At 47.8% G+C, this 23,475-nt stretch overlaps 1 protein-coding gene across 4 annotated transcripts in view; it reads left to right on the top strand.

The window, feature by feature from the left end:
* The window catches only part of NT5C2 (5'-nucleotidase, cytosolic II), a 338,739-nt gene that overhangs the window by 259,457 nt on the left and 55,807 nt on the right, over positions 1 to 23,475 (top strand). The gene's annotated exons all lie outside the window — the stretch shown is intronic.

A 23,475-nucleotide genomic window follows, 5' to 3' on the forward strand; every position in this document is an offset into this window, starting at 1 on the left:
TGTTAACCACTGGTTAGCAGGAAAAAAGTACACAGAGTCCTAATGGCAACAAAAACGGGTTCAGCAACAGAAGGCATAAAGCTGGGAGTGACCCTGCAAAAAGGGCCAGGACCAGCACTGACCTTCCTGGAAATGACACCACTGTATTTAGAAGAGAAGCCAAGCCTACCACCAAATACAAATGCTGCTAGAGAAACTCATTATGTAGCAGCGATGCCATGGTCTGACATGATGCTTTGACAAAGCATCCTAGCTTGGCAGCTCATTACTCTGCCAAACTTATCATGGATACTACTTTTGGATATACATGAGAGCAAGCTTTCATTTTTCTTTTTTGAACTATAATTTGATTATACAGCAGAGTCCAGCCTTCTTTGGAACTCTACTAAGACCATTGATTACAGGGAGTCGGCTATTAGCTGAACTACTTCTGAGCTCTCCACTTTCCATTACTAATGTTGTATAGACAAGGACAAATACCAAGATCTTCTAAACCAAACCATAAATTGAACTTACAGAATTACTGAAGAATTGCTGAAAACCCACTAAAACCTAACGAGTAAATCTGGGATTACAACAATTTGTGTATTTTTTTAAACTGTTTTTATTGATGTACAAAGTAACAACACGGATATAGAGATAGGTTTAGAGAATGACCAAGACAGTGTTCACACAGCATATAGTGCACAGCTCCTACATATTATTCAAGCCTTGAATTATCATTCTTGCTATGTACATATATATTTTGTTCTTTAAAACATAACCTCCTAACAGATGTGAATCCAAACAACAAGATCATAGCTCGTCCCCATATCCCACCCCCCATCTCCTCCCTGTTGTCTGTGTCAAACATGCAAATTGTGACTTATCAGCACTTTCTGAGCACAACCACACAACAACTGAATCTCACATTCTGTTGAATGACAGTTTGCTTATTCCTGCCATACATTCTTAACCCACGATGGGTACTGATAGATGCTGAAGACCTGTGACTAAGAGATTATGCCATTCATCACATTGGAGGAGCCTTGAAAAAGTGACAGTGTCACACAATACGTGTCAGCTGTATAATTTCTTTATTTTTACTATAAACCATTACAATCTATGATTGTAAATACATTAGTTTATGAACTCTTTGATGGATTGTTGTAATATATTACTGTGATCTAATAGATTGTATGCCTGCCATCCCTTTTAAAATATGAAAGATTATATCAGATTTCCTTTGTGCAGGATGCACTAACACTTCAAATTCCATTGGAGACCCCGAATGTGCCATCTGGCATGATTGACCAGGGAAATGCAGGAAACAAAGAGGCTAAGAAGCCTTAGCGCTGGCCTAATTGAGATCCAAGACTCATCCAAGACTCATGCAGAAATATCTGAATCATAGCCTGATTGTCCTGGGCTCATTGAGGCAGAGGGAAGGCCATGAATAACACTGTGTCCAGGACAAACCCATTGATTTGCATTCTCTGCAAATGAGTCGGTGTGAATTCAGCTCCCTAACGTTGCTAAGAGGTTTCCGGTCACCTGGAGGTGGTCTTCGACTGTCTGTCGTTAGCCCTCCTTCAGCATCCAGTCATGGAGGTAGGGGAAAACTGGTATCTCCAACCTCTATAGATGTGCCACAACCACCCCCATCAATTCCGTTAACACCCAAAGGCACTAGTTAGGCCAAAGAGGAGTAATGTGAACTGGAAATGCTCTAGGTCATCCTTGAACTGCAATTAACGCCAAAGGGACTGCAAGACGGGTATATGAAAGTATGCATCCTGCGGAGACTCTTCAGTCCAGGGGATCAAGAAATGGGCCTACATGAGGAAGGCATTTAGAAGTCAAAGTTCAAATATACGGCAGAGGCCTCTGCCACTTTGGCACAAGGAAATCACAAGTTTAACAACCCTCTACCCCTTATGGGTCCAGGACTCTATCAATGGCACACTGGAAGAGCAACCCTTGCACTTTCTGCAGTAGAATGGAGAGGTGCTCCTGTGAAATGTAATTGGAGGAAGGGGAAGATGAGGTGGAGCAGACAAAAAGGGTTGGGCGCAACCATGCTGAACAATGTGAATGAGTCTTCTGTCATATATTATGGATTGTCATTCTGGGGGGATACATTTAGTCCTGCTCCCCACAGGATTAATGTGTGCCGCCAGGAGCAAACTAAGGAAGCATAGAGGTAGTTGCCACCGAGAGGACTGGGAGGAGGACTTGTGCCCCTGCTGGCCTGCGAGATGTCTGCCAGACCCCTGTCCCTGGTCTCAAATGGACTGCAGTGACTACTGTAATAGTTTGGGTGACTGGATCCGTATGTACACCAACCTCCTAGAGTAGCTCATAAAATTTGGAAACTGATGAGGGAACTGCTTGGAAGAGTTCAGCAGTCCCAGAGAGTGTGCCATAGCTCTGCTGTGCAAAAACGCTGAAGGTTAGATCAGTGAAGATTTAGAGCACCACTGCAGCTAGCTCCCTATTGGAAGTCAAACATTGCTTCATCCTGGAAGAGGAATCAATGGATCTTCAACAATTACAGATATGCCATTATTATGGCCATCGTTTTTGTGTGAACAGGCTCATGCTGCAGTAGGACCAAAGGGCAGTGCTATGTTCCCCATTGTGAACCAATCGTATAGACACATGGACATATTTGTCTTATAGGTTTACAGAGCATAGCCATAGCTGTGGTCTGAACTGCTGCCAGATTCCAGGTGGTGTTTTTGTTAATATGGAGTCAATATTTTTTTATTCACTAAAAGGTAGTTAGAAGGAAGGACAGGGTTTATTCACCTCATCCAGAAGTTCTTTGAGCACTTAATGAGAGAGAAGCAGCCTTGATGGGGATAGCTGAGCATGTGGTAGAGTACAGCTGTTTCTCATCACCATAAACAACCTACAGCCACTGGTATCTATTGTACGGTGAAGTCACTGGAGGGAAAGCCTCTACCTGCCCTTATTAGGCTGGTATGATACCGTTATAAGAGATGCAGGAGTTGTTGAAACCATGGAGAAGTCTGTAGGACATCTGTCCTGCTAGTGATGCCTTTTTGACTGGCTTTATTTTGCGATGCGTAGAAAAATTTGGAAATGTCCAGAGAATTGGTATAAAAAGATGTGTGTCTTAAAAGAATGAATTTGTGATCAGTTAAAAGGATCACTGTAGGTTTGGCAGCTACTGTTTGGATGGAATTCAGGGACTTGGCTGTGACAATGATACACTTAATATTTCAACAAAATGTGTTCAGCTAAGGGATTTAAGTTCTTCCCATCAAAAGGCAAGTGAGTGACCATGTCTTGAGTTCAAGCTTGCTGTCCAAAGACTTCAGCTAATCCAGTCAGTGACATTGTCATTCTCTGCTGCCCTGCCTCGTTGGTGGTGGAATCAAACAATATTAATGCATGGGAGAGTAATGCTAGGAATTTAGAATTTTAGAACCTTGATGTTTCTTGGAAATGCTGTTACTGGTACATGGAGCCACACATCTTGCAGGCCACTCTTTGGACCGCATAATAACCAAATAAATAATATATTGGTCTCTGTGATACGCCCTTGGACACAATCAGGCGATCCCATTAGTTGAAGGTCCCATAGGATCTTGGAATGATGTTTATCCTTAGTGTCTGTGGTGTTCTACATTGTGATATCAGTATTATATTATCTGAATTCCACAGTGAAATATCAGATGATGCTGCATAAACTGTAGGAAAAGCAAGAACATAATTTGCTTGACATTTGATGGCTGGCATCTGTGGATGGCTAAGTTGTTCAGTAAAATCTGTCTGGTTAAAAAGCATTACAGCGTCCACCCATTGTGGATCACTTTCTCTCTTCTCAACTGCGCTTAAAATGGAGACAGACAATTACAATAGTCATGTGAATTTCTGTTCTGGCTACCCAGTACACCTTGTCACATCGATCAAAAGAATCTAGCATCAAGGCTGAAAACTACCACAGCCTGGTTTATCACAGAATTAAGGGTCACCAAAACAATGTAAAAAGCAGTTGATGGCTGATGTGTGGATGGCTGAAGGGTTCAGTAAAATGTATCCCACTTACCTTTTCCAAGTGTCTTCTCCTCTTTAATGGTGGTTACACAACTTTATACTGGCAACAATTTTGACAGAACACTTTAACATGGAGAAATTGGGCTGCGGCTGTGGATGGTTCAAATAACCTTCCTTCTGCCCTTCAGGTAAGTTATTTTTATTGATTCACAGCGCAGTATATCTACAGTCTGATGGAGTGACAAGCAAACCAATTTTGAATAAAATTGCAGTTAATGTGGGATATCTTTTTTTTATACCAGACGTTCTAATAATTTTGATTGAGGTACTGTGTCCTGGAGATCGTCAGTTTGTGTCTTGTCGTACTTTATTCTGTCAAAATTTCCATATTTATTTTCTGTGACAAAATGCAGTAGGTAACTCCTCCTCCATTTTTCAGTAACCCTGGTGACCCATCTCTAAAATGGAGCAAGTGACAGAAAATGTTTGTGAATTACATTAGGGTTTGTGGCACAGATCTAAGTACAGCACAAAAAGTACTTTGTTGATGCATTGTCTTGGAGAAGAGCGACAGGAGGTTCTGGAAACCTTCCAGTGTTAAGTGCAGAGGAACAAACAAATCTTAACCAATATGAAATGTGTTTGCTACAGCTTGATATTTTCTTCCCAGAGTTAGTACAATTGTGGAATGGTGCCATTTCAGTTTGAGGGAACAGAGCAAAGAAGGAACAGTAGAAGAATTTATTACTGATCTCAGGAAAACAGCTGCTACTTGTACATTTGGGGCGGTTGCAAATGAGAGAATATGTGATCAGTTTTTTTCTAAAGTGTGCGAGTAATAAAATGGGGGAAGGATTGTGGTTTAAATATGATCCTATAAGAGTAAAGCATACAGGAAAATTTGTTGATAAACTTAGTAGAGGAAGAAACATTAAGAGCAACCTGAGAAGTTTGAAGAGGGTATTTGTGAGGTGAAGCGTAGAGATGGCAGCAAAGATGTGCCAAACAAGTTTGGTGGTGAATGTTATACATGTGGCAAAACTGGCCACAGAGTTAATTTTAAAGACTATCCTGCCTGAAACTTACTGTAATGATTGTGAAAAGAAAGTTATTATACAAAACAAGACGAAATAAGAAAGACTGGAGATTTCACAGGAGATTGTTTTTCAGGTCAAGAGTTGAGTCAAAATGATGATCATCCCAGCTATATGGTAAAAGTGAACAGGTTGAAGATTTCCAAGAGGGTTGGCACTTGTTCCCATTTGACTATTATTTCCATGGAGGCACATGTTAGGGCTTTTTAGTCAAAGAATACATTGAGTGCTATGGATTTGAGACCTGGAGGATATGGTGGACAACCCATTAAAATTTTGGGTTTCGGTAATACATTTGGAATTGGGAAGTAAATATGTGATTGGAAAAGTATATGTTGCAAAGGCGGGAGTTGATAGGATAGGCTACAGTGAATAGGTTTCCAGTACCCAATATAGATGAGTTGATTACTCAGTTTGGCAGGAGCTACATACTTTCCTGCCCTTGATCTGACTGCGGCATATCATCAAGTAGAGCTGGATTGTTACTCACAGGAACTTAACTCTTTCATTACACCCATGGGAGCTAACAGGTTGGAGAAGATGTCTTTTGGACTTGTGTCAGCAGGTTCTGTATTTCAATGAGTAATATCTAAAGCAGCGGTCACCAACAGGTAGCTCGGGAGCTACTAGTAGCTCTCCAGTGCCCTGGAAGTAGCTCCCTGAGGTGCAGCCTAGCATAGTATATAATGCAGAGGAGCTAGTCAAATTAAAAAAGGCAGCAGCAGAATACATCTCCAGACTGCACACTGTGACAACCTTCAGGACTTGAAATGTAATCACTTCTCTCTATTTGCAAAGTCACATGGAGATTTGTGATTTTGCAAGCCCCACTCTATCAGTCACACAGTGTGTGAAAAACACAAGATGTTCTTGGAGTGTTTTTATTCAAAACGAGAAGGGTATATTTGATAGAAAATTGTGTTATTTGAGAGAGTGGTATGCTGATGTTTGGAAAAAAAAAAGAATGCAAGTACAAAACATTTAAATTTAAAACTGCTGTTGGAAAATGGGTTATTGGTAGGGCAGGTAGGTACCTACACCTAGCAACAAGCCACTAACCTCCACATAGGTTCAGTTAGGTCTCAGTAAATTAATCCCAGCTCAACCCTTGGTAGCTTGGCAACGAGCGTCAAGGCTTAACTTAGGAGACAAAGTGTAAAGCATTCAAATATCATAAAACAGTAATTAAATAAAACACAGGAAACAGTTTAAAAATCCAAAACCAACTTATAAAAATAGTTTATATTTTTATCTTTAAAATGACACAAAAACGATTAAAATCGGTTCAGGGGAACCGGAGATATGAATTTTTAAAGAATTATTACTTTTCTAGCGCTTACAAACAAAAAGCGCCAATCGGGTCATCTGGTTGCACCTCGACCGGGGCAAAGTCAAACTTTCAGGCCGACCGCAATGGAGCCCTGCTCGGCTACAGGTCGCGGGAGGCCTCGGTTAAAAAGTTACCTTCTGACTTAGTCTTTATTTTGAAGTTTTTCTTCACCGGGACGAACCTGCCAGTTGAATCCGACCTCCTGGAGCCCTTGTCCGGATACGCGATGTGGGTTTCCTCGGTGGAGACTTTTACCTTTGGACTTAGTCGTTTTTTCAAGATGAAAATCCTTCGACCGGGGTAAACCTGGATCTTGATCCGACGTCCATGGAGCCCTTCTCGGATACGATGGCTGGGAGGTCCCGGTCAACTTTTTACGTTCGGACTTAGTCTCTTTTTTGGATGTTTTTCTTTACCGGGACGAACCACAAAGTCAGGCCGGGTCGCGGTTGAGGCAAGCCGGCTAGAATTTCCGCGGCGGTTCGGTCCCTCTCTGGAGCTTTTTTCCAAAAATTCTCAAATCTTTTCCAAACTTCTGGGGCTTCACCCAGATGTTCTTTTAAGGTTCTTTTGGGGTCCACAGCTCACCCCAAGGGTCCAGAAGTTCTGTGATGGTCCTTGGGGGGAGCGGACTTCAACTCCCAGAATGCACCTGGCGCAAACTCCTTTTTGGCCACTGGACAGTGGTCAGCTGGTCGCTTTCTTCAGGAGTTGGTGCAGGGGACTCTGGTTTAGCAATTTTTCACCTGTAGCAAACAGGGAGTCCCTCCTTGAACCAGTTGAAGCCAGGCAAAGTCCTTCTTGTGGTGAAGCCCAAGTGTGCAGCTGGTGCAGTCCTTCTGAGTGCAGGGTCCAGGTGCAGGCCAGGGGTCCAGCAGGGCAGTCCTTCTTCTTCTTTAGTTCCTTTCTTGTTGAATTCTGGAGGGGATCTGAGGTGTGGGTGCAGGTCTGCCAGTTTTATCCTTGCTCGTGGGTGAAAAGCAGGGGGGCCCCGGTTCTCCAATCAGGGACAGGGTCGTCCCCCTGTGATGACCACTTCCTGGGAAGTGTGGCAAAAATCCATCCCAGAAGGCAACAGTCTCTAAAAATCCAACATGGATGAATCTGATTTTTGGAGGTTACATCTGGCTGAGCCCACCCACTGGTGTGGCTAAAAATCATAAACACACCCCTCTCCTGCCCTCTCCTAATCTAATCAAGGGGGCACCTAATTGTCTGGGGTTGCAGGATGTGGGGGTGTTGCTGGGTGCTCCAAATGTCCTTCTCTGCCTTTGAAGACCAGTTTGGCAGCCCTCCCCCTTCCTGCCTCATCATCTGCTGAGGGGAGATTCTCTCCCCCAAGCACATTCCTTTGTGTGAAGTCAGGCCACTTCACACCTCATCAAGGTAGCCTGGCAGAAGCTGCTGCAGGCTGGCCAATCAGAGCACAGCAGCAAAAACAATGCAGAGCTGAAATTGGCAACTTTTTAGGTAAAGTCTAAACTTTTTACCTGAACTAGTTATATTAAATCCAACAACTGGAAGTTGTGGGATTTATTACAACAATCAATTTGATACCAAATTCTTGGTATGTAACATTTAAGGAGACTTTAAAATGTAAAATAAAGTCTGCCCATTCTAGCCTATGAAGGCCATTTACTTCAATGAGGGGAAAACTAATTTGGCTGTTTTTACCTCACCAGGTCTTATAAATCTATTTTTATAAAGTCCCTGCTTATAGTTACATGGCACCCAGCCCTAGGGGCACATAGGGCACACCTTAGGGGTGACTTATATGTAAAAATAAGGTAGTTTAAGACTTTGGAAGTACCTTTAATTCCAAAGTCGAATTTGCATATAACTTTAATTTAAAAGCAGCCAGCAAGGCAGGCTTGCTTTTAAAATGACACTCGGCACCTCAGCAGTGCACCTAGGTGTGCACCACCTATGCTGTGGTCCCTAAACCTACATGCCCTACCATATACTAGGGACTTATAGGTAGGTTAACTTAGCCAATTATAATTAGCCTAATTTGCATATCCATTTTACACAGAGCACAGGCCCTGGGACTGGTTAGCAGTACCCAGGGCACCATCAAAGTCAGGAAAACACCAGCAAAAAGAGGAAAATGGGGGCAAAAAGTTATGGGGCCTCTGCAATCAGCCCTGTTTTCTCACACAACCCCCCCCCCCCCCCCCCCCCCCCCCCAGCCCACACGCCCAGGAGACTCAGCCCAACCCTGGGAGAGTCTTCCTGGCTTGTTAGGCGAGGAAGACAGTGAAGAAAACTAGCTGTCCCTTTGCAGGGCCTACTCCGCCTTATATCCTCCTGTCAGGGTCACTCCCTATGGGTAGTGAAGCCATCCCAACAGTAAAAGGACCCAACTCAAATTGAAACTTTCCTCTAGGGGGGTCTTCCTCCTTTCTCTCTGCCAACTTGGGTAGTGAGGTGCCCACCTCCCCTACTCCAAACTTTGCTAGGGCAACACCTAGCTTACCCAAAGAGGTCACCCAACACTTGAGCAACCCCACCATGACCAATAGGGTCAGGGGGCCTACTTTGCTATTGGCCCTGGGGTCTGCCTCCCAGGCCAAGTACAGTGCTGCCAGGAAGGCTAGCACCCAGCAGAGGCTACTGACAGCTGTCAGTACCCAGAACCACACCCTAAGCTCTCCACTGACAGGTGGCTGAGCTGCTTTAGGGGCATCTTTGGGGTCCTGGCACCCCTCTTGCTGTCTAGAGTGGGGGGCTACCACCTCCTGTGGCAGACACCCTCCTTCCACTCTCCCTTCTGTCAGTGCAGGGGCAACACCTTGCATCTGGACAGCTGCCTGACTACTCAGGACTTCCTTGGGGTCAGGTGAGGCCTCACCAGTGCCAACTCTGGGCTCCCCCCTTACTGGGGCAGAAGGCCCTTGGCTCCCTGGAACTCTCTTTAAGAGTGTCCCACCCTTCCTTTTCTTGGGGACCCCTGTCTCCTAACTGTAGGGACTGACTCCCCAGGACTTTGGGTTGGGGGGGCGCCCTGGGCGACCACCCCATCTGTGACCAGACTCACCTCTGGGAGGTCATTGCCCAGGATACAATCTAGGGGAAGGTCAGCACTGACTACCACCCTAATCCAGTCAAGGATACCCTCCCTCTCTAGGGGCACTATGGCTACAGGTTTGGAGGTGACCTCCCCTGTGGCTATCCTGACTTTCTTTGTCTTTCCTGGGACATACATGTCTGGGGTCACTAATCGGTCACTCACTATAGTGTGACTGGCACAGGTGTCTCTCAGGCCAGTGGTAGGGATCCCATTCACTTGAATGTGGTGGAAGTGCCTACTCCCACCCTCAGGGATCACCAGCTTACCATCTGGTCCTCTCTCCCAGCTCAATGCTAGGAGGACTTCATCATCTGAGGAATCCTCCTCTATGGCTACACTGGACAGCCCAGTGCTAACCACCTTCTTTGGACAGGCTGCATCTCCTCTGAAGTGACCTGTCTGCTGACAGTCAAAGCAAGCCCTACTGTCCAAGAGCTTTTTTAACCCTGGGTCTAACTGTCTCTGCTGGTCAGAGTGGGATTTACTCTCCTCCTTCTTAGGGTTCTGGGGTACAGAGGGAGTCTCTGTGGTGGGCTTACCACCTCCCTCCTTAGGTTTTTGGGGACCTGTCCCCCCCCTTCTTGGAGTCTCCCCCCTGGGACTTGACAACCACCCTGGTTCTCAACCACTCATCAGCTGCCTCCCCTAGCTCTCTAGGGTTGGTCTGCTTAGAGTCCACTAGATGCTGGCGTAACCTTTCTTGGGTACAATTTGTCAAGATGTGCTCTCTCATGATCAGATTGTATAACCCCTCATAAGTATCTACTTTGTTACCAATAATCCAGCCCTCTAGTGCCTTTAGTGAAATGTCCACAAAGTCAACCCAAGACTGGGTACTGACCTTCTGGGTGTCCCTGAACTTCATTCTATATTGCTCTGGGGTCAGACCAAACTTCTTGGCTAAGCACCTCTTCATACTAGGGTATGAATCTGCCTCCTCCCCCCTTAAGGTCAGAAGCCTATCCCTCCCTGAGTCGGGGACCAACTCCCACAAAAGGGAACCCCAGTACTGAGGCTTGACTCTCCTCATCTGGAGGGCCCTCTCAAAGGCCCCCAGCCACTTATCTATGTCATCCCCCTCTACATAAGCAGGAACCACCCCCTTGGGTAATCTGGGGCAAACTCCCCCACCCATGGACACCTCAGCTTCTTTATCGCTGCTTCCATCTTGTTTCTCTTTGTATGCCCACTTTTTCTTTTCTAGGGCCAGCTTCTCTGCTTCCAAAGCTATGTATGCTAGCTGGGCTTCCAGCTCTCTTTCTCTGATGGATGGGTTCTCTCCTCCTGAAAGGACCCCCTTCCCACCACTAGCTTTGGATCTGCCCCTAGTGACTGTATTTACTGAGGACCGTTCTTCCTCGTCCTCACTTAGGGTCAGATGCCTTCCCTCCCCTGAGTGGTTAGAGCTTGCATCCTCCCTTCTTTCTCCCTCCTCTGGAGCTTCTTCTGACTCTACCTCTTGGGCCTCAGCCCATGCTGTCAGGGATGTGATCAGGATTTGCTTCCTGAGATCAGTGGTTGCAGGCAACCCTCTTTCAATACACTACCCCCTAAGCTGGACTACTGTCAGTGTGAGTAGGCTAGCCAGATCAAGCTCCGTGGTTCCCTAGTTTTGTGTCAACAAAAACTTTTTGCAAAAATTGGAAACAAGAATTTAGAAAAATTACAAAAATTCAATAATTGAAATTAATCCAAATTAAAAATTAAAAACAATTTTTGCACTAGGACAATTTAAAGGATTTTTAATTTGTTTTACCCAAAACTGTAACGTGATATTGAACACAAGTACAGGATCCCGTCGCTGCTTCCAATTATGTTGGAAAATGGGTTATTGGTAGGGCAGGTAGGTACCTACACCTAGCAACAAGCCACTAACCTCCACATAGGTTCAGTTAGGTCTCAGTAAATTAATCCCAGCTCAACCCTTGGTAGCTTGGCAACGAGCGTCAAGGCTTAACTTAGGAGACAAAGTGTAAAGCATTCAAATATCACAAAACAGTAATTAAATAAAACACAGGAAATAGTTTAAAAATCCAAAACCAATTTATAAAAATAGTTTATATTTTTATCTTTACAATGACACAAAAACGATTAAAATCGGTTCAGGGGAACCGGAGATATGAATTTTTAAAGAATTATGACTTTTCTAGCGCTTAGAAACAAAAAGCGCCAATCGGGTCATCTGGTTGCACCTCGACCGGGGCAAAGTCAAACTTTCAGGCCGACCGCGATGGAGCCCTGCTCGGCTACAGGTCGCGGGAGGCCTCGGTTAAAAAGTTACCTTCTGACTTAGTCTTTATTTTGAAGTTTTTCTTCACCGGGACGAACCTGCCAGTTGAATCCGACCTCCTGGAGCCCTAGTCCGGATACGCGATGTGGGTTTCCTCAGTGGAGACTTTTACCTTCGGACTTAGTCGTTTTTTCGAGATGAAAATCCTTCGACCGGGGTAAACCTGGATCTTGATCCGACGTCCATGGAGCCCTTCTCGGATACGATGGCTGGGAGGTCCCGGTCAACTTTTTACGTTCGGACTTAGTCTCTTTTTTTGATGTTTTTCTTTACCGGGACGAACCACGAAGTCAGGCCGGGTCGCGGTTGAGGCAAGCCGGCTAGAATTTCCGCGGCGGGTCGGTCCCTCTCTGGAGCTTTTTTCAAAAAATTCTCAAATCTTTTCCAAACTTCTGGGGCTTCACCCAGATGTTCTTTTAAGGTTCTTTTGGGGTCCACAGCTCACCCCAAGGGTCCAGAAGTTCTGTGATGGTCCTTGGGGGGAGCGGACTTCAACTCCCAGAATGCACCTGGCGCAAACTGCTTTTTGGCCACTGGACAGTGGTCAGCTGGTCGCTTTCTTCAGGAGTTGGTGCAGGGGACTCTGGTTTAGCAATTTTTCACCTGTAGCAAACAGGGAGTCCCTCCTTGAACCAGTTGAAGCCAGGCAAAGTCCTTCTTGTGGTGAAGCCCAAGTGTGCAGCTGGTGCAGTCCTTCTGAGTGCAGGGTCCAGGTGCAGGCCAGGGGTCCAGCAGGGCAGTCCTTCTTCTTCTTTAGTTCCTTTCTTGTTGAATTCTGGAGGGGATCTGAGGTGTGGGTGCAGGTCTGCCAGTTTTATCCTTGCTCCTGGGTGAAAAGCAGGGGGGCCCTGGTTCTCCAATCAGGGACAGGGTCGTCCCCCTGTGATGACCACTTCCTGGGAAGTGTGGCAAAAATCCATCCCAGAAGGCAACAGTCTCTAAAAATCCAACATGGATGAATCTGATTTTTGGAGGTTACATCTGGCTGAGCCCACCCACTGGTGTGGCTAAAAATCATAAACACACCCCTCTCCTGCCCTCTCCTAATCTAATCAAGGGGGCACCTAATTGTCTGGGGTTGCAGGATGTGGGGGTGTTGCTGGGTGCTCCAAATGTCCTTCTCTGCCTTTGAAGACCAGTTTGGCAGCCCTCCCCCTTCCTGCCTCACCATCTGCTGAGGGGTGATTCTCTCCCCCAAGCACATTCCTTTGTGTGAAGTCAGGCCACTTCACACCTCATCAAGGTAGCCTGGCAGAAGCTGCTGCAGGCTGGCCAATCAGAGCACAGCAGCAAAAACAATGCAGAGCTGAAATTGGCAACTTTTTAGGTAAAGTCTAAACTTTTTACCTGAACTAGTTATATTAAATCCAACAACTGGAAGTTGTGGGATTTATTACAACAATCAATTTGATACCAAATTCTTGGTATGTAACATTTAAGGAGACTTTAAAATTTAAAATAAAGTCTACCCATTCTAGCCTATGAAGGCCATTTACTTCAATGAGGGAAAAACGAATTTGGCTGTTTTTACCTCACCAGGGCTTATAAATCTATTTTTATAAAGTCCCTGCTTATAGTTACATGGCACCCAGCCCTAGGGGCACATAGGGCACACCTTAGGGGTGACTTATATGTAAAAATAAGGTAGTTTAAGACTTTGGAAGTACCTTTAATTCCAAAGTCGAATTTGCATATAACTTTAATTTAAAAGCAGCCAGCAAGACAGGCTTGCTTTTAAAATGACACTGGGCACCTCAGCAGTGCACCTAGGTGTGCACCACCTATGCTGTGGTCCCTAAACCTACATGCCCTACCATATACTAGGGACTTATAGGTAGGTTAACTTAGCCAATTATAATTAGCCTAATTTGCATATCCATTTTGCACAGAGCACAGGCCCTGGGACTGGTTAGCAGTACCCAGGGCACCATCAAAGTCAGGAAAACACCAGCAAAAAGAGGAAAATTGGGGCAAAAAGTTATGGGGCCTCTGCAATCAGCCCTGTTTTCTCACAACTGCTCTTTGAGTGATAATTCATGTGTGTGTGTTTAGGAGATTGAGAGCTGTTACTTCTATTGTGCCTGTGGGCACTTGTTGCTGTGGCTGTTAGTTCATTAGCGATGTGGAAGGTTTTTATATTGATAATGTTTTTCCCAACATTGCTGTTGGTAACCCTGTTCTGTGCTTTGAGGTGTTGGTGTTCTGTCATATTATATCCAGGTATTCAGAGTATTGACAACCACAGCATTCTGAAAGAAAGTATAAATAGTGTATATCACAAATGAAACTATACTTAGCTGAGGTGGACACTACTACGATCCTGCAAGGTGTGGTCACTATTGTGGTCGCATCTGATGTGGTCACTACTGTAACAATGATCAAAGTCACTAGTAGCCCGGGTCTATTTTCCTTCATCAGAAGTAGATCTCACTGTAGAAAGGACATAGTGTAGAATGTTTAATTGCATGTGCCTCTAGGTGTTTGCGAGGTTCTGAAATTAACTACTCAGTCTTTTGGGCCTTAAGGAACTTTATACGTTTTGTTTTGGAAACTAATTTTAAGGTCTGCTCAGATCATAAGCCTTTGAAGAATGTGTTAATGAAAAAGGGTCTCGTGTCCATTTTGTCAAGAATAAGTAGGTGGGTTATTACTTTGCAAGAATTCTCTTTTCAGGTGGATTACATTCTAGCTGTCAAAAATATTTCTTCAGACTGTCTTTCAAGGTAGTGTTGGGACTCATCACGAGTTTATAGATTATGAAGTTGACATGTGTAAAGTTACATTGGGAGTGGTTACTGAAGCATTACCGAACAAATGGATGGCAAACAAACAATCAAATTGTATTTATAGAGCGCTGCTTGTCACCTGAGTGGGTATCCAGGCGCTGTGCTGTTGCGTCGGTCGAAGAGCCAGGTTTTGAGCTCCTTCCTGAAGTGTGTCAGCTAGGGTGATGTGCAAAGGTGTAAGGGGAGGGCATTCAAGGACTAGGCGAGATAGGAGTAGGAGCGACCTCCGGCGCAGCTGCACAGTAGCTGAGCCAGGGCTGGGTGAGCGAAGGTTTCTTGGAGGTTGATGGAATCTCATGCGGTTGTTCAAATAGGCGGGTCCTTGATGATGGGGGGATTTGTAGGTATGTGTCAGCAGCTTCAATTGACATCTTTTATCAATGGGGAACCAGTGGAGCTCTTTCAGGTGTTGGGTGATGTGGGTCCTGATAGGCAGGTTGAGGATGAGTCTGGTTGCTGAATTCTGGATCATTTGAAGTCTTCATGAGCTCGGTGGAGGTGCCGGCATAGAGAGCATTTCGGTAGTCCAGTGTGCTTGTGATGAAAGCCTGCGTCACTGTTTTCCTGGTATTGACTGGGAGCCACTTAAAGACTTTGCAGAGCAGGCGGAGGGTGTGGAAGCAGGAAGAGCTGACTGCGTTGACCTGGCGTTTCATGGAATGTTTGCTGTCCAGAATGATGCTGAGGTTGCAGGCATGATCTTTATGAGTGGGTCCGAGTTCTGATGGCCATCAAGAGTCGTTCCAGAGGGTGGTGTGTCTGCCGAAGAGCAGTACTTCGGTTTAGTCTGTGTTGCGCTTCAGGCAGTGGTTCTTCATGCTGGTTGAGATGCTCTTAATGCAGTTATGGAAGTTGGCTTTGTCATGGTGGGGTCCGCTGAGAGCAAGAGGAAGAGCTGGGTGTCGTCTGCATAGGAGACTACGTTAATGTTGTGGGCTTTGACGATGTCAGCAAGTGGAGTCATGTGGATATTGAAGTGGGACTGAGGGAGGAATCTTGAAGGACACCGCAGATTGTGTGCTTGGGTTGTGAAGTGAAGGGATGGAGACAGATTCTTTGGGTCCGTCCAGAGAGAAAGGATGCTATCCATTCAGTGCTTCGTCTGTGATTCCCATCTATCTCAGATGGTGGATGAGTGTACAGTAAAAGATGGCATTGAACATTGCGGAGAAGTCAAGCAGGATGAAGGCGTCAGATTCTTCCCTGTTGAGCAGGGTGTGAATGTTGTCAGAAGCGGCGATGAGGTCTGTCTCGCTGCTGTGGTTGGCTCTGAAACTGATTGTGAGGGATACAGTAGTTTGTTTCTTTCCAGGTGTTCTGTGAGCTGGCGGTTGATGGCCTTTTCCAGGGCTTTGGCAGGGAATGGGAGTAGAGTGATAGGAAGGTGGTATTGGAGTTCGCTGGGGTCGGTTGATGGTTTCTAGAGGAGAGGTCTTCCAGGCATCCGGAAAGGTGTTTGAGGTGATCGAGTTGTTGAGGATAGTGGTAAGCTGGAGGCTGATGTCTCTTGCTACGTTGAAGAGACTGTGAGGGCATGGGTCTTTGGGAGCTCCAGAGTGGGTAGAGTTCATGAGCATGCTTGTGTTTGATGTGGTGATCTGTTTCCAAGCGGTAAGAGGGTGGTCGGCGACCGAGGTGGGAGGGGTGAAGGGGGCAGTGTGTTGGTTGGGGGTTGAAGTTTCTGTAGGTGGTTTCTACCTTGTTGTGGAAGTGGTCGATAAGGGCGTTGCAGAGTTCCTGTGGGGGGGTTGAGTTTTTGGTGACTAGCAGGTCGTGAACTTATTGGTGATGGAAAAGAGTTCTTTGGTTTGGTTGGGCTGGTGTTGTTTCGGTGTGTCAGGGCATTATTCCTTGTGTGTTTGATCTGATGGTGGTAGTTGTTGAGGGCCACTTTGAAGGCAGCGCAGTCATTGTTGTTTCTGATGGTCCACCACTTCCTTTCAAGTTGCTTGCATTTGCATTTTGCTGCTTGGAGTTCAGGGGTGCACCAGTTGGCTTGTCTGTTGGATCTGAGCAGTCCAGCCAGTTTGGTGGGAGCAACTAGGTCAGTGGCGCTGAGGTGTTGAAGTTCACTACTGCCTGGTTCAGGTCTGTGGAGGTGTTGGGTTGGGTGGTGTTGAGTGACCTTAGTCCAACTACGAGATGGGGCGATATAGTTGTTGGGGGTGGTGCGGTGGGGTACAGTGATGGCGAAATGTACAATGGAGCGGTCTGACCAGGTGAGCTGATTGGCAATGGATATGGTTCTCTTAGGAGTGGTGAATGCTTGTAAGTCTAACAGGCTTAGTCTGTTGAAGAAACCATGGTCAATGATTAAAGATGAATTGTCCCTGCACAGAGGTATACTTTTAAGGGGTGCAAGAAAGTTTGAGAAGTCCCTTGTGGCATAAGAACATCTAGGCCGGGGGCGTGGCCAAGATGGCAGCGTGAGCGGACGCGTTGGTCCGAGCTCCGCCGCCTAGGCCCTGGATTCGCTTCCCGACCCCAATCTGGAGAGCCCACGAAGCCCAGACGGGAAGCCTGGAGCTGTCGGGCACCGGGGGCCCGAGCCTTGAAGAAGCCTGCGGCCGATTGGCTGCACGCACGAGGCCGCGTGTGTTGGGCCCGCGCTGACGGCTGGCGAGCGCGGCCCGTGCCGGGCGGAGGGCCTGGAGCTTGGAGACCTGCTGGGAGGCAGCTGGGGTGCAGCGGCGCCCTTAGCGGGGGCCGTAGCCCCCTGGTGAGACGGGCCTGCGACGGGGGCTCGCCGGCTAGCTTGGTGCTAGAGTGGAGAGAGCGGGGCCCGCCTGCTGGGCCCTGCGAGGTGAGACTCCAGAGAAGACGGCGGAGGGACGAGGACCCCCCCTTGAGCAGCTGTGTTCTGCAGCGGAGAAGTCGGTAGGGACGCAGTGGGACTCAGTCGGCGGTGCAGGCGGCCCGCGGTGGCCTTTATCTGGCGCAGAGATGAGTTGTCTTTAGGAGTGGCCCCATGGAGTGCCCTGCAGAGGAGAGGCTGACAGCTGTTGGTGAGGGGCCCGCCCAGGAGAATACGGCTCCCGGTGCTGATGCATAGAGGTCCGGCTGATGTACCCGAGCTGTAGCTGCCAGAGGACAGAGGAAATAGCGACCTCCAAGCCCAAGCGGGACCGGGCGGTAAGAGATATGTTGACGGGGGGATGCCTGGCTCCGGGGGGGCCCTGAAGAACCGCCGGCCGCAAGGTCCCCTGAGGCAAGGAGGGAGATAACGGAGGAGGAGACGGCCCCAGTCATGAAGGGCTTCCTCACCTCCTTGTTTGAATCGCTCCGCGGTGACCTGCAGGAACTCCGCAAAGATATATTGCATGAGGTGAAGGAGTTGCAGGTGGAGCTTACGTCCCTGGGTGAGCGGATAACCCAGGTTGAGGATGGGGAAGCGGCCCATGGCGGTTCTGCAGCAGGAGGTTATACGCTTGCGGGAGCAGCAGGACCTCCTTCAGATGACAGTGGAGGACCTGGAGAACCGCTCACGCAGGCACAATATCCGCATTAGAGGAGCACCGATCGGAGCGGAGATTGACGACATTAGAGACTTTGTGGTGACACTGTTCCGTTCAGTCCTAGACCTGGAGGCGTCCCAGGAGATCGTCCTGGATAGAGTACATCGTGTGGGCCGATCTGGCGGAGCTGGGGACCGCCCGCCGGATATTCTGGCATGTGTTCACAATTATGGGCTGAAAGAAAACATTTTGCAACGGACACGCAATCTCCCACAGGTCCACTTTAGAGGCCATCATTTGCAATTATACCAGGACCTGTCGGTTCGGACCTTACAACGACGGCAGGAGTTTAAACCTATCAAGGAGCACTTGCATGCACATGCCATGTCCTATACATGGGGCCACCCGTTCCGCCTTGTTTTCTGCTGGAAGGACCAGCTTCACCAGGTGAAGTCGGTATCTGAGGCTCACCGGATCCTGTGCCTGGAGGGAGACACTCGGGTTCGGACTTGAATCTGGGCCCGGCAGGAGGAGACCGCCTGCGCTGGAGGAGGAAGGAGAGAAGGAGTAAGCAGCAACGCCCTACTGAGTCGGAGCAGATCTCGGAACGTCAGTCGGCAGTGAGCAGTATAGCGGCTGGGACAAGTGCCTAGGTGAGGAACGATGGAGTGTTGTTGGCCAGCAAGGGGTCGCTGATTGCGGGCCTGTGCCCATCTGAGGGGGCCTGGGCGGCGGAGTCGATGGACTTACGGGCGAACTGGTGTGGTTCTACGGCCCTGTTGAGACTTTTCCTCTTTGGGGTGTGTGTGAGAGGAATTTTTTGTTATGAGCACCTGTTGTGCGTTATAGATATATGTTTGCATGCTTCCCTGCGGGTTTGGTCACTATGGGCCGTAACGGGTTGGTCATGTGACTTGGAGCGGCTGAGGTGCTGTTCTGAGTCTTGGCCCCTCTGTGGATCCTCTCCCCCCCTGAGCGATTTTCTCCCTGCAATGGTATGACAGTTAAGTGTTTAAGCTTGAATGTCCGTGGGCTTAACAGCCCAACCAAGCGGTTAGCGATTCTGTCAGGTCTAGAGAAATGTGGGAGTCATATCTGTCTATTACAAGAGACCCATTTGTTACACAAAGATACGTTTTGCATGCGCTCAAGATGGTTCCCTAGACAGCTTTGGTCCTCAGCTACTACGAAACATGCGGGGGTGACAATATTGCTTTCGAGGTCTTTTGCTGGGGAGGTAGTTGGGAAGGTACACGAAGTCCCAGGCAGGTTCCTGGCTATTAGAATAAGGCTCGGGCCTTCTCTTTCACCATTGCTTCCCTTTAAGCTCCGAATTCCGAGCAGGAGACCTTCCTGAGACAGTCAGTTTCCCCTATACTTAGTTCTCCAGATAGTGCCATTTTGGTAGGGGGAGATTTTAATCTGGTGATGGACAACGAGCTTGACCGCTCGGGCCAACGCTTTGGGAAGACTGGGGCATTGTCAGAGATGGGGCGTCAATGGCTAGCTGAGTGTGGGTTGGAGGATGTGTGGAGGAAGCGGCATCCCACACTCCGAGATTATTCCTTCTATTCAGCGGCGACCAAGACTTATGCACGGCTCGATCTTTTTCTGGCTTCACACGAGTTTATACCCCGGGTCAGGGAGGCTACGATTGAGCCCAGAGCCTTGACTGATCATGCCCCTATCACTGTTGAACTTGCCATGGAGATATGTCGCGTTGGCACCCCGACCTGGCGCTTTAGGGACTCCTTGCTTCAGAGTGAGAAAGCGATGGAGTCGCTCCGGCGTGCGATTATGGATTATATTAGCTTTAATGACGATGGCAGCACTTCCGTGGAGACTGTGTGGGAGGCGTTGAAGGCAGTAGTGCGGGGCGAGGTGATGGCGTTGTCTGCGAGGGATAATAGAGCAAGGAGAGAGGTGAGGGAGAAGTTAGAGCAGAGGGTAGCTGTCCTGGAGCGTTCCCATAAATCCACTGGCGCGCCTAGAATCTGGCGAGAGTTAGAGAAGGCAAGGCAACAGCTGAAGCGACTGGACTGGGATAGGTCGGAGTATGCGGTAGTACGACTTAAGCACAAATACTATATTGGGAGCAATAGATGCGGAAAGCTATTGGCGCACCGGTTGCGAGAGCAGCGTGCGGCGTCTTCGGTTAAACTGATTCGTTCTCCTTCCGGTGAAGAGGCCCGCATGAGTGATCAGATTGCTGAGGCATTTGCAGGGTTTTACCAGGGTTTATACGTGGCAGATGAGCTGGACGACGCGACCCTAGATTCTTATCTAGAGGGCATAGCAATCACTCCTCTTGGTGAGAGGGAGGCGTCCCTGTTAGACCAGCAGATAAGGCCAGAAGAAGTTATTTTGTCGATTTCCTGCCTAAAGAGTGGGAAGTCCCCTGGCCCAGACGTGTTTTATAAGACCTTTTGTGTGGAGCTCGCCCCGCTTCTCGTGAGGCTTTTTAATTCCTTTCGGACGACGGGAACCCTGACGCCGAGTATGCTGGACGCTACCATTGCTGTTATACATAAATCGGGCAAGGACCCAGAGGAGTGTGCTTCATATAGGCCGATTTCGCTTTTGAATGTAGATGCCAAACTATTCACGGGGATTCTTGCCTATCGCCTTAATTCTTATATGCCGGTATTATTGATCCGGATCGGTCAGGTTTTATTCCAAATCGACAATGTGGCGATAACACGAAGCGACTTCTGCATCTGCTAGATAAAATTGATAGATCTCGTAGAGAGGCGCTTTTCCTCTCTATCAACGCCGAAAAGGCGTTCAATAGGGTTCACTGGCCATACCTCTTCCGGGTCCTGGAGCGCTTCGGTCTGGGCCCGGGCTTTAGATCTTGGATCCAATGCGCCTATCGGTCCCCTAGAGTGGCGGTTTGAGTTAATGGAGTGCCCTCTACGCCGTTTCCGGTTGGGCGTGGGACTAGACACGGATGCCCGCTTTCTCCCCTTTTGTTTGCGCTATATATGGAGCCCCTTGCGCAGCGCTTGCGGGACAGCCCCTTGGTTTCCGGTGTGAAATTTGGCGGAGACCACCATCTTATTACCCAGTATGCAGATGACGTGATTCTTACACTTGCGGAGCCCGGGACCTCTTTGCCTGCGCTTATGGAGATAATATTTGAGTTTAGCCAGGTTTCGGGATTTAAAGTGAACATGCAGAAGTCTCAGGTCCTTAGTCTGTCTTTGAGCTCCGATTACAAGGAGGATTTAAGAGCTCGATATTCCTTTATTTGGTCATCCTCGCGTCTTTCCTATCTTGGGGTTGAGTTGGCGCCGTCTGCCGCAAAAACGGTGAGCCTGAACTACACGAAGCTGGTTTGCGATATACAGCGGGACCTGGAGTTGTGGGGTAGACTTAAGCTGTCTTGGCTGTGTAGGGTGGCTGCGTTCAAGATGACAGTCTTGCTGCGAATACTGTACATGTTTCAGGTGCTCCCATTAACCCCACCTCCCCGGACGATTGGCACTCTACAATCGGCGGTCCTGAGATTTATATGGGAGGGTCGACCGGCGCGTCTACCACAGCAGGTTTTATATTGCCCCAAGAGCAGTGGGGGGCTGGCGATTCCGTGTCTTCTGAGATATTTCCAGGCAGCACAGCTGCGCTTTCTTGTGAAGTGGAGTCGCCCACTCACGGAGAAACACTGGTGTTTTATGAACCAGGCGGTGGCGGGCTATCATATATGGAAGGAGCCTTGGCTTTGGCGCCGGCATAGGGCTGGAGGTCTTTATTCATCCCCGATTACCGGAACCCGATGACCCCCATAGGCGCGAACTCTGACTTCGAGCCTGGACTCCGTCTGGAAGGCCTGAGACACTGGTACGAAGGGGGCTGTAGGAGGGTGGGAAGTCTTTTCGATGAACAAGGGGTGTTGTCCTTTGACCAGATGAGAGAGGCCTATGGCTTAGTGGAGGCGGATAGGCTGATGTATTACCAGGTTCGGCACTGGGCTCTCTTGCCGGCGAACAGAGCTCTAATAGATAGGCCTCTTACGCCATTTGAGAAATGGCTGTTCCTGAACAAGGATGATAAGAGAATTATCTCAGAACTTTATCGGCTTCTGCAAGGGGAAAGCCGCCCGCCTAAGTCAAAGGGTCAGTTGAGATGGGAGAGGGACCTGGAGAGAGAACTCTCGGATGAGGAATGGGACAGCATATTCTATAGAAAACACCACACAGCATATAATGCAGCAGGGACAGAGACATCATATAAAGTCGCTTCATACTGGTACTACACTCCAGCGCGGTTGCATGCATGGATGGGACCATGATAAGTCGGACCTTTGCTGGAGGGGGTGTGGAGCTACAGGCACACTTGTGCATTTGCTTTGGCATTGCCCCAAGCTACATCGTTACTGGGAAAACATCATAGATGATATTGATGCAGCGTTCCAGGTTAAGATCCTGAGACGCCCATCCTTCATTTTATTGGGGCTGCCCAACCCCCTTACTTTTCCTTTAAGATCTCTAAAAGGGAGGCAGATGGCCCTAGCACTTAACGCTGCGCTGCAGCTGATTCTGGCTCTCTGGGGTACAGATAGGGTCCCGATGCGTATCTCATGGCTCCAGAAGCTGTGGTTTATCCTTGCTATGGGAAACTTACATTAGCCTCCCAGCAGCGGATAGGAGATCTGGGCGCGTTGTGGAAGCCGTTCCTTCGGATTCTTTCCGCATAATTTACTGAGCTGACATGCCCGACCTATCTGAGAGTCTTGAGGCTGATTTGAATTCTTGTTTAGAGTGCTGTGTGGAAGGTTGCTGGGGGGTGGGAGGGGGGAAGCTGAGCTTGGACGATGCAAGGGGTAGAGGAGTGGAGAGACAGGAGGATGACATGGTTTCTCCGAGGGAAGCATTGTTGATGTGTTTTCATTTATATGTTTATGTGGTTCTCATCTCCGGGACTGGCACCTTGGAAGACTATTGGACACTGCCAGTGGGCACATGGCTCAGCAAGGAGAGGACTGGCTGGGTGGTTCCTCTGGGCATGGTCTTGGGATTCACGAGAGGGACCTTTGTATGAAGATACGAAATTGCTATTGTGCTGATACATTTCATCTTATGTCCCGCGATGAGCTGTGTTTTGTATGTTTATACTTTTAAAAACAATAAACAGATTGGATCCTAAAGAACATCTAAGCCACTTAGGAATATCCAAGATCATTAAAGATTAAGGGCATTTTTTTGTGGCTTGGAATGGACATTGAAGTAGAAAGATAGGGTTAGAGGCTGCCTAAAATGTAAAAATACTGATAAAATGTTGTCGCCGAGGCAAGCATCTCTGGTATGCACAGTCCTTCCTGATCAGCCCTGAGAGGAAGTTGCCATTGATATTGTTGTCCTATCAGAGGTGAACATCAAACACCCTATCTTATGGTTTTGATAGACATGTATTCAAGATGGTTAGAGGTTTATTGTGTGAAGGATA

The sequence above is a fragment of the Pleurodeles waltl genome, chromosome 6, assembly GCF_031143425.1.
Source record: "Pleurodeles waltl isolate 20211129_DDA chromosome 6, aPleWal1.hap1.20221129, whole genome shotgun sequence".
NCBI classification, from domain to species: Eukaryota; Metazoa; Chordata; class Amphibia; order Caudata; family Salamandridae; genus Pleurodeles; species Pleurodeles waltl.